Source organism: Haplochromis burtoni, unplaced genomic scaffold (assembly GCF_018398535.1).
Source record: "Haplochromis burtoni strain Fernald_Lab_line unplaced genomic scaffold, NCSU_Asbu1 Contig_83, whole genome shotgun sequence".
NCBI classification, from domain to species: Eukaryota; Metazoa; Chordata; class Actinopteri; order Cichliformes; family Cichlidae; genus Haplochromis; species Haplochromis burtoni.
In genome coordinates this window covers 2,127,143-2,135,521 of record NW_024582444.1, presented here as the reverse complement: position 1 = coordinate 2,135,521, position 8,379 = coordinate 2,127,143, and positions in this window count along the sequence as shown.

The window sequence follows — 8,379 nt, the reverse complement described above, 5'->3', positions numbered from 1 at the left end:
CAAACCACTAGACCCATTTTATTTATCCATTGCTTTTGATAAATCACATTAAGTGTTAGCACCAGGGGCGGATCAAGAAGGGTGGCATGGGGTGGCAAGTGGCACCCTAAAATGATCCCTTGCCACCCCAAGTGCCACCCCAGTTTTGCATATGACAGTGTTGTTTATTAAAATAAGATAGCATTAACAGTTTGAGCGTAGTTACAGTCAATAGTGAATATAAATATAAATATGAATGTATTGCATAGTGTCAAAGAGTCAAAAATTGTATTTCAGACCTTTTTTCAGACCAAATTAAAATAACGTGCCGTTATACAGCGTCCAGAAGATGGTCTGTGTATTCAAACCCACCTCTGGCGCTGGTGCCCTACCCTCATTTTTAAATGCATATAGACACTGAGAGTTTTCAGGAGGAGCTGGGCTGCTCTCTGGCAGGAAGCACCATGCCCTCCTGTGTTTTAAATGCACTTTGGAACAGCAGGCAGCAACACTACATATGAGCAGGTGGAGGGAGGTTTGGGGTCTTTACACACCCCCGTTCCATTAACCGTCGGGGCTGGGGGGCTGGGAGGAGGTGCTGGCCGTCAGATTGGGGTGCTGGGATGCGGAGCCTCCCTGCTACTGCAGATAAGGAGGCGGTCTGCTTTCCTCCACCCCAGAGAGAAGGGTTGAATCTCCTGGGTCTGGGTGCAGTTTACCCCTCTGGGGGCAGGGGTACCTGGACTTGGGATATGGAGTATGTTTGGGGAGTGTGACTTTGTGTACAGTGTCTATTTGTGTCTGTCTCCACGTCAGGTGAGTGCCGAGTATTTATTTGTGTATATGGGGGTGGGAATGCACGTTTGTGTCTGCGTGCGCCTGTTCATCTGTGTCTATATGTCAGGTTGGGTCTTAGACTCCACCTCTCTGGGTACATCTCAGGCTCTCCGAGGAATGGAGGCCTATCTCCCCTCACCACACTCCCTGCCGGTGGTTGATGCCCTCAGACGTTGGTGTGTTGGTGGTTCTTGGTGCCTGGGGCTGGGCGCTCATATGTACCGACTCACTCCTGGTGGCCGATTGGCGGGGCCTGGCGCCTGTGGCCCGGCTGGGCCCCTTCCGGAGGGTGGGGTGCCCTCTGGGCTCTGGGCCTGAGGCCTGGTCCTCTCTGGCACAGCTGGCTGCCGGCAGAGCCGCGGGCACGCCACTGCAACCCCTCTCCTCCTTGGGTCCTCATACTCTGGGGCCTCTGGATGTCTGGACCACACAAAGGCAAATGTGTCCAACAGTTAAAGGTATAAGAATATGGAATTCTCTTCGAGATAATCTCAATCTCAAATATGCACAGTTTTAAAATGTGTTAAATACTTAAAATGATAAATCAGTATGAAGAACACAAAAGTAATTTGGGCTAAATGTGGAAGGAACAATATTTCTTTGCCATCTAGTAGTGTTGTATATTGTTGATTATACTGATTTATTGTTTAGTTTAACATGTCTTGATATGTAACAATGCAAGAGTGTTTTTGGGGTTGTTGGCACCCTCTTGTAGGGATAATTAGATTTCAGATAGGGGGCAGGTGCTAATAAGAATTTGTTCTTCTTCCTGTTCCTTTTTCACCCATGAGTGCAGTGTTATATTAATGGGAAAGAGGATTTGTATGTAGGAAATGAAATGCAGTTTAAAGTAATAATACTTTTATAAAACTGTAACTCAGTTACTTTTTTGAAGAACTAGAAACTGTAACTAATTACTTTTGTTTTTACAACACATGTAAAAACAAACACACATTTAGTTTTGTTTTTTTTATTATACTGCACTACAATTATACTGCTAGATAGATAAATCTCATTCCTCTCAATGGCCTCAGAGCAGTGAAAGGCAGCTTATACCGGTAAATACCAGAGTTTCATCCACAATGCGCATGTGAAAACTATGGGGGGAAAAAAGCTGCTGGTGTCTCAGCTTGCCCAGCTCAGTCAGTGTAATCGGGAGATGGACACGCCCACATTAAAGTGAGAGTCTGCCAGAGATTGAGGTAATCAGTTTTCATCAACAATAGCAGACTGTGGCCACAAGATGGCAATAATGTAAAGGTTAGATGTATCTAAGGAGAAAGATTGCTATACTTTGGTCATTTCTTCTCTCTGCCCCTGAAGGAAATATTGTTTTTCCTACTTTGTTCTTCCTGTCTGGATGCGCGCTGCACGCCTGGTTGCACACATTATTTCAGCAGTACTTTGAGCTTGGAGCGGAAAGGCAGCATGTTTTTTGGGGGGAAAGGTTTTATTCATTTGATAATATAGGAATCATAACACACACATACATTAAGCAATCAAATAAATCAGCAAATGAATCACTTTGGCTGCTTTATTTCTGCCTTGATTATGGGTGAGATTGTGTTTATGAAAATTAGGATATGACATGTAAAACTTAGTTATTTCATAGTATTTCCTTAACTCTTAAGCCACCATGATTTAATTGGCTTGGTTTGTATTTACCATACCTCTACTAATTCTTTAAAATTTGATAAAAATCTAGCTCCACGGGCACGTCACTGCAGACCCCTGTGGCTTCTGCTACCTGGCTGCTGTGTGACCCCTCGTCTGGGGCTCCACTCAGCTCCTCAACCGAGGGTGACAAGGTTGCCCCTCTGATGGTCCTCCTTGGGCTCTTGCACTCTGGGGCCTCCATCTGCTGCTTCATGCCCTGGGGGATGGGGTGTATAAATAAGTTATGCTAGCTTGGACACTGCTAGCATAATGGACTGTGTTTGTTTTTTTTGTTTGTTTTTTTTATAAATGGGGCTCCCACACAAACGCCCCTGCCCCAAAAAAGGCATACCTTTGACGTTGCATGACGAACACCGTATTCCTTGTCCACATGTAAACGCAAAAACTGAGTTTTCGAATATCTCCAACCTGACTGGAGTGGGTTTTTTGATAATGATAATGGCAACTATAACAGCACGAACAAGTCCAAGGGAGCGTACTCCACTCTACATTTAATATGTAGTTATAAGGGCGTAATAGAGTGCTGTGCAGAATTCTGGAGCCACATCTCATTTTTCTGTTAGAAGTTGTCAATTAGTTTTGCAGCTGGTATAAAATAGTGATTGCATGCTCCTACTTAACATTCTGGGAGGCTAAACAGTTGTAATTTTCTTTTGCCATTAGTGTTAAAGAGGTTGTTTGGTTTGTGGAAGTTGTCCAACTCAGCTTTCAAGTCTGGATAGACAATGGTCAAATGAAAGTTAATGTGTAGGTTTTCTATACCTGTTTACTTTATTAGGCAAGTCTGTTTCCTGTATCAGGAAAAGTTTATCAGATAACCACTATATTAGGTTCAGCTTTGACAAACTAATCAGTATCCTTAATAAAGCAGGGCATTAAGTCAGCTCCATTGTCCAGGAAAGATTATTTAACTCCAAGGCCTTTCAGCTTTTCAGGCACTTCTGATCCCATTTATGTGTTATTTACATTTTTTAAAGCAAATTCAACAAATGCAGCTCCAGTTTCTGATTCATTGGGTGCATCCTATTCTGCTTTTACATTAATGCATGGTACATGTTTTCATAATACAATGCAGTTGAGCTGGGTCAATAAAATAAAGCTTCAGACATTTCAAATGTTTATAGCAATGGCAGGCAACAACCTTCAAGCTTTCAGCATTGAAGTTTTTAATAATTATGTATGCCGGTGTGCCCAGCCACTATATTAGATACATCAGTTGCAGCTTTGGCACATATCTCCTCCCATACAATTAGTCATAGGGACATCATTCAAATACTAAAATGATGAACTTAGTTTTGTGACATATGCTTCTGTAGACAGAGTTTTGGCATATATTTTAAATCTCAAAGATCACAAATGCCTGCAGAAAATGAAAGACTTCATATGTCAGTCACAGCAAGTGGTATGATAACTCAACTTTGGGTTTCAAGCCAAGCTGTTCTTTCTGCCAAGTTTCTCTTTTACATCACAGTGGGTTCTAAGGAAATTTGAGGATGTGTCTTATCTAACACGTCCTTTAGTTTCCATAGAACTGAAGAATGTTTAAAGAGGTTTTTATCTCAGTAAACCTGTGTGAAGTGTGTTATTCAATAGGCTGTATTTGACTTTTGATGGTATTTTTGCACATGCCTGGATTACTTTACTAATGTTTTGAATTTAGTTTTTTTATTGACGTTTTTTCCTATTTAGATTAGGATCTTCTTGTCTGTTTGTTTTTAGTTCCCTTGGTCTTTTCTATTTAGTTTTCACACACTGTTGCTGGTATTTTGGCTCACTCCTCCAGATCTCCTCTAGAGCAGTGATGTTTTGGGGCTGTTGCTGGACAACATGGACTTTCAACTCCCTCCAAAGATTTTCTAAGGGGTTGAGATCTGGAGATTGGTTAGGCCACTCCACTCCACCCTAAAATGCTTCTTATGAAGCCACTCCTACGTTACCCAGACGGTGTGTTTGGGATCATTGTCATGCTGAAAGACCCAGCCATGTTTTATTTTCAGTGCCCTTGCTGATGGAAGTTTTCACTTAAACTCTCATGATGCATGGCCCCAGTCATTCTTTCCTTTACACATCAGTCATCCTGGTCCCCTTGCAGAAAAACAGCCCCAAAGCATGATGTTTCCACCCCCATGCTACAAAGTAGATATGGTGTTCTTAGGATGCAACTCAGCATTCTTTCTCCTCCAAACACGGCAAGTAGAGTTTTGGCCAAAGCGTTCTATTTTGATTTCATCTGACCATATGACATTCTCCCAAGCCTCTTCTGAATCAACCAAATGCTCTTTAGCAGACGGGCTTGAACATGTACTGGCTTAAGCAGGGGGACACGTCTGGCACTGCAGGATTTGAGTCCCTGGCGGTGTATTGTGTTATTGGTAACGTTGGTTACTTTGGTCCCAGCTCTCTGTAGGTCATTCACTGTGTGGTTCTGGGATTTTTGCTCACCATTCTTGTGATCTTTTTGACCCTCTGGGGTGAGATCTTGTGTGGAGCCCCAGATTGAGGAAATTATCAGTTGTCTTGTACGTCTTCCACTTTTTAATAATTGCTCCCAGAGTTTACCTATTGCAGATTCAGTCTTCCCAGCCTCTACAACTTAGTTTCTTGTGTCCTTCGACAGCTCTTTGGTCTTGGCCATAGTGGAGTTTGGAGTGTGACTAAGCTTGTGGACAGGTGTCTTTTATACTGATAATGAGTTCAAACAGGTGCCATTAATACAGGTAACGAGTGAGCTGGACGATATGGAAGTGAAGTTGGACTTGATTGATTTGTTTCGCACGACCTCTGTAAGTGGAAGTTATCGGGCTGTTTTTTGGTTTTTAAGGCAGACCCCTTTTTTTTTTGTCATTTTGGTCCACACTCCATACCAGTTGGTGGCGGTAATGCACCATTTTGCTGTTTGCCAACCACCAGTAAACCCTATACAGAAGAAGAAGAAGGTAAGGAGTGGAGGACAGAGGATCCTCTAACAGAAGAAGTTACAGGTCTGTGAGAGCCAGAAATCTTGCTTGTTTGTAAGTGGCCAAATACTTATTTTACACCATAATTTGCAAATAAATTCGTTAAAAATCAGACAATGTGATTTTCTTGATTGTGATTTACAGGCCTCTCTCATCTTTTTTTTTTTTTTCCAATTTTTATTTTTCAAATGCCAGACAGTCATAAAGCACATAGGTACACATAGAAAAGATAGTCTTTTCTTTCTCTCTCTTTTTTTTATAACATTCAGAAACATAAATAACATAGATGGCATGAATACCCCCCACTCCCTCATAATAATTTAAAGATGAATATGTTACAGAAAGATGGATTAACCCGTTCAAAAAACAAACAAACAAACAAACAAACAAACAAACAAACAAAACAAACAACAACAAAAATCAACAATAAAGTGCTAGTACTTATCCTTATAGATTAATATTACCATTAATCAACATTAGTTAATATTAATATTGGTGACTGCATGCTCCTCGGTCAAAGCAAATTAATAATGCTGGTATATCTTAAATGAAGTACTCTTATGAGGTGGTACTGCCAGCAATAGCAGGAAAATTTGTGCACGGTCATGGGTTGGACTACAAAAAGATTTCTCGTGCTGGTAACTTTTCTAAGTATTTAAGTAATGGTTTCCAGTAAGTAAAAAATCTATCCGACGAGCGTCTGAGGGAGAATTGTTTGTATCTTCTCCAATTTTAGAAGTCCAGACTTTGTTTAACGGTGGCTGAGATGATTTCCACAACAACAAAATTCTTTTTCAGGCAATAAGAGAAGCAAAGGCAATAAGGTTATTTTGGATAGCTGTGATACGAAGGTTATTTGGTGGTTTGCCAAAAATAGCAATATGTTGAGTCGGAGTTAGATTTATACCTAATATATCTGAAATTGTTTTGAAGAATTGATGCCAAAATTCATACAGCCTGGGGAACGCTCAAAACATGTGAGTAAGGTTGCAAGGTGTCTGTGAGCATCTATTACATTTATCATCACATTTATCTGGATATAATTTTAACATTTTTTTCTTTACTGTAGTGTAGTAGGTGGAAAACTTTAAATTGTATTAATGAAAGTCTGGCACAACTAAAAGACGAATTAATGGCCCCTACAGCTTCCTCTCAGAAAGACGCATGTGGAGTTGTGACTCCCATTTCATCTTGGTCCTATGGTAAAGAGATTCGCTAGGTGGAGAAACTAGTTTGTAAAGGTAGGAAATATGGCCCTTTGACAAAGTCATCTCTCTCACATCTTTTTAAGTGGGAGAACTTGCACAATTGGTGGCTGACTAAATACTTTTTTGCCCCATTGTATCTATAGAGTAACTTCTTATTATACTCATAGATTTAAATTACTCAAGTATTATAAGTTGTTATAAAGTATTATAAGTCGTTATGCCAGAGTGCCAAGCATGTTTCAGAGAAATTCTTACAGTTGCATCCTTCCAGTTCCACAAAATGCCATTACCATGGTGATTCACAGATACGCAATTGAAACAGCTGGGAAGAACTGATAGTTAACAGCCTACTCTCTGGGATTTTGATAATGGATATACAGTATGGGATATACAAACATGCCAATATTTTTGAGCCAATTATCTGTGCTTCAGCAAACTGGCATACACCTTTGGTTAAATTTATAAGGCACACTTATGTGGCTAATAAAGTGGCCGCCCATTTTATTATGTATGCCATTGTGCCTAGCCACTACAGCTGTTAACCTGTGTACCCAGCCAAATTATTAGGTACATCCATGGACAATTTATCAGGTACAGGCCTTGCTACTTTTTTAAGTGCCAATTCTCCTCAGCTTTTTTAGCTAACCTATTTACTTTCAACCTTTTAGCACAGTAACAAACCCATTGCAGTTTCTCCAGAAATTGCATTGAGTAATATTTCTGCTTTTGTATGTACACACAGTTGTGGAAGGAATGTTTACCAGTGGCTTTACTAGAATCATTTAGTGAAAATCCAAGTAAACATAGTCCACAAAATCACAGTATCAAAGTGAAATGTTGCGAGGCCATAGTATAGGCTGTCTGTTGGCTGCCCACACTAAGCAGATCTAGCCCCACAGTTGGTCCAACAGTGCAGGGCATGGATGTGCCCTACATTTCACATCGGTACCAAGGCCCAGAATGTTGTTAAAAAATAAAAACAAACCAACTAAAAAACAAGAAGAGCTACTTTCAGCTATTCCCTCATTCACAAGGGGTTACAACAGGTAAGCCATTAGGTAACCCAGCTGCCTGCACATTTTCTTTGAAGTATACTATTGCTTGCACAACCCCCCAAGGGTTTTATGTCTGCTTCCAGGGAAAGAGACTTCAAAGGGTTCCTTCACATATTATGCAAGGTTCTTTACCACTACACCATGAGCTCACTATTAAAAACAAACAACAAATTTTAAAAAACAGCCGTCATATCTTATCAAACGAGTTTGTCTTAGTAAGTGGAATGCAGCCTGATAACTTTATCTTAAGTTCTTTTACAGTATATCATAAGTATCCAGGTTAACTTCCTTTTACTAATGTTTTGAATCAGCTCCCTTTGCTCAGCTTCATATTCCAGGAAATGTAGTGATGGGGTTTGGTGTGTTTTCAATTTCTCTAGTCAACTTCATTTGGCCAATAGCAGTTTTTCCCCTTTCAGGGCCCTATGAGGGTTTTCTGTGAGCAAGCCCTCTATCGGTTGCCCACAGAAAACCCTCATGGGTAAGTTGTGAACTGCCGTTTTTCTTTTGACTAGTGATTTGAGTTACTGACCTTTAAAAAAAAAAAAAATTAAAAAAAAAATTATATGTATATATATATATATATATATATATATATATATATATATATATTAAAAACATAAAAACAATATTATTTTTTATTTTCTCTGTGTCATGGTCCGGGGT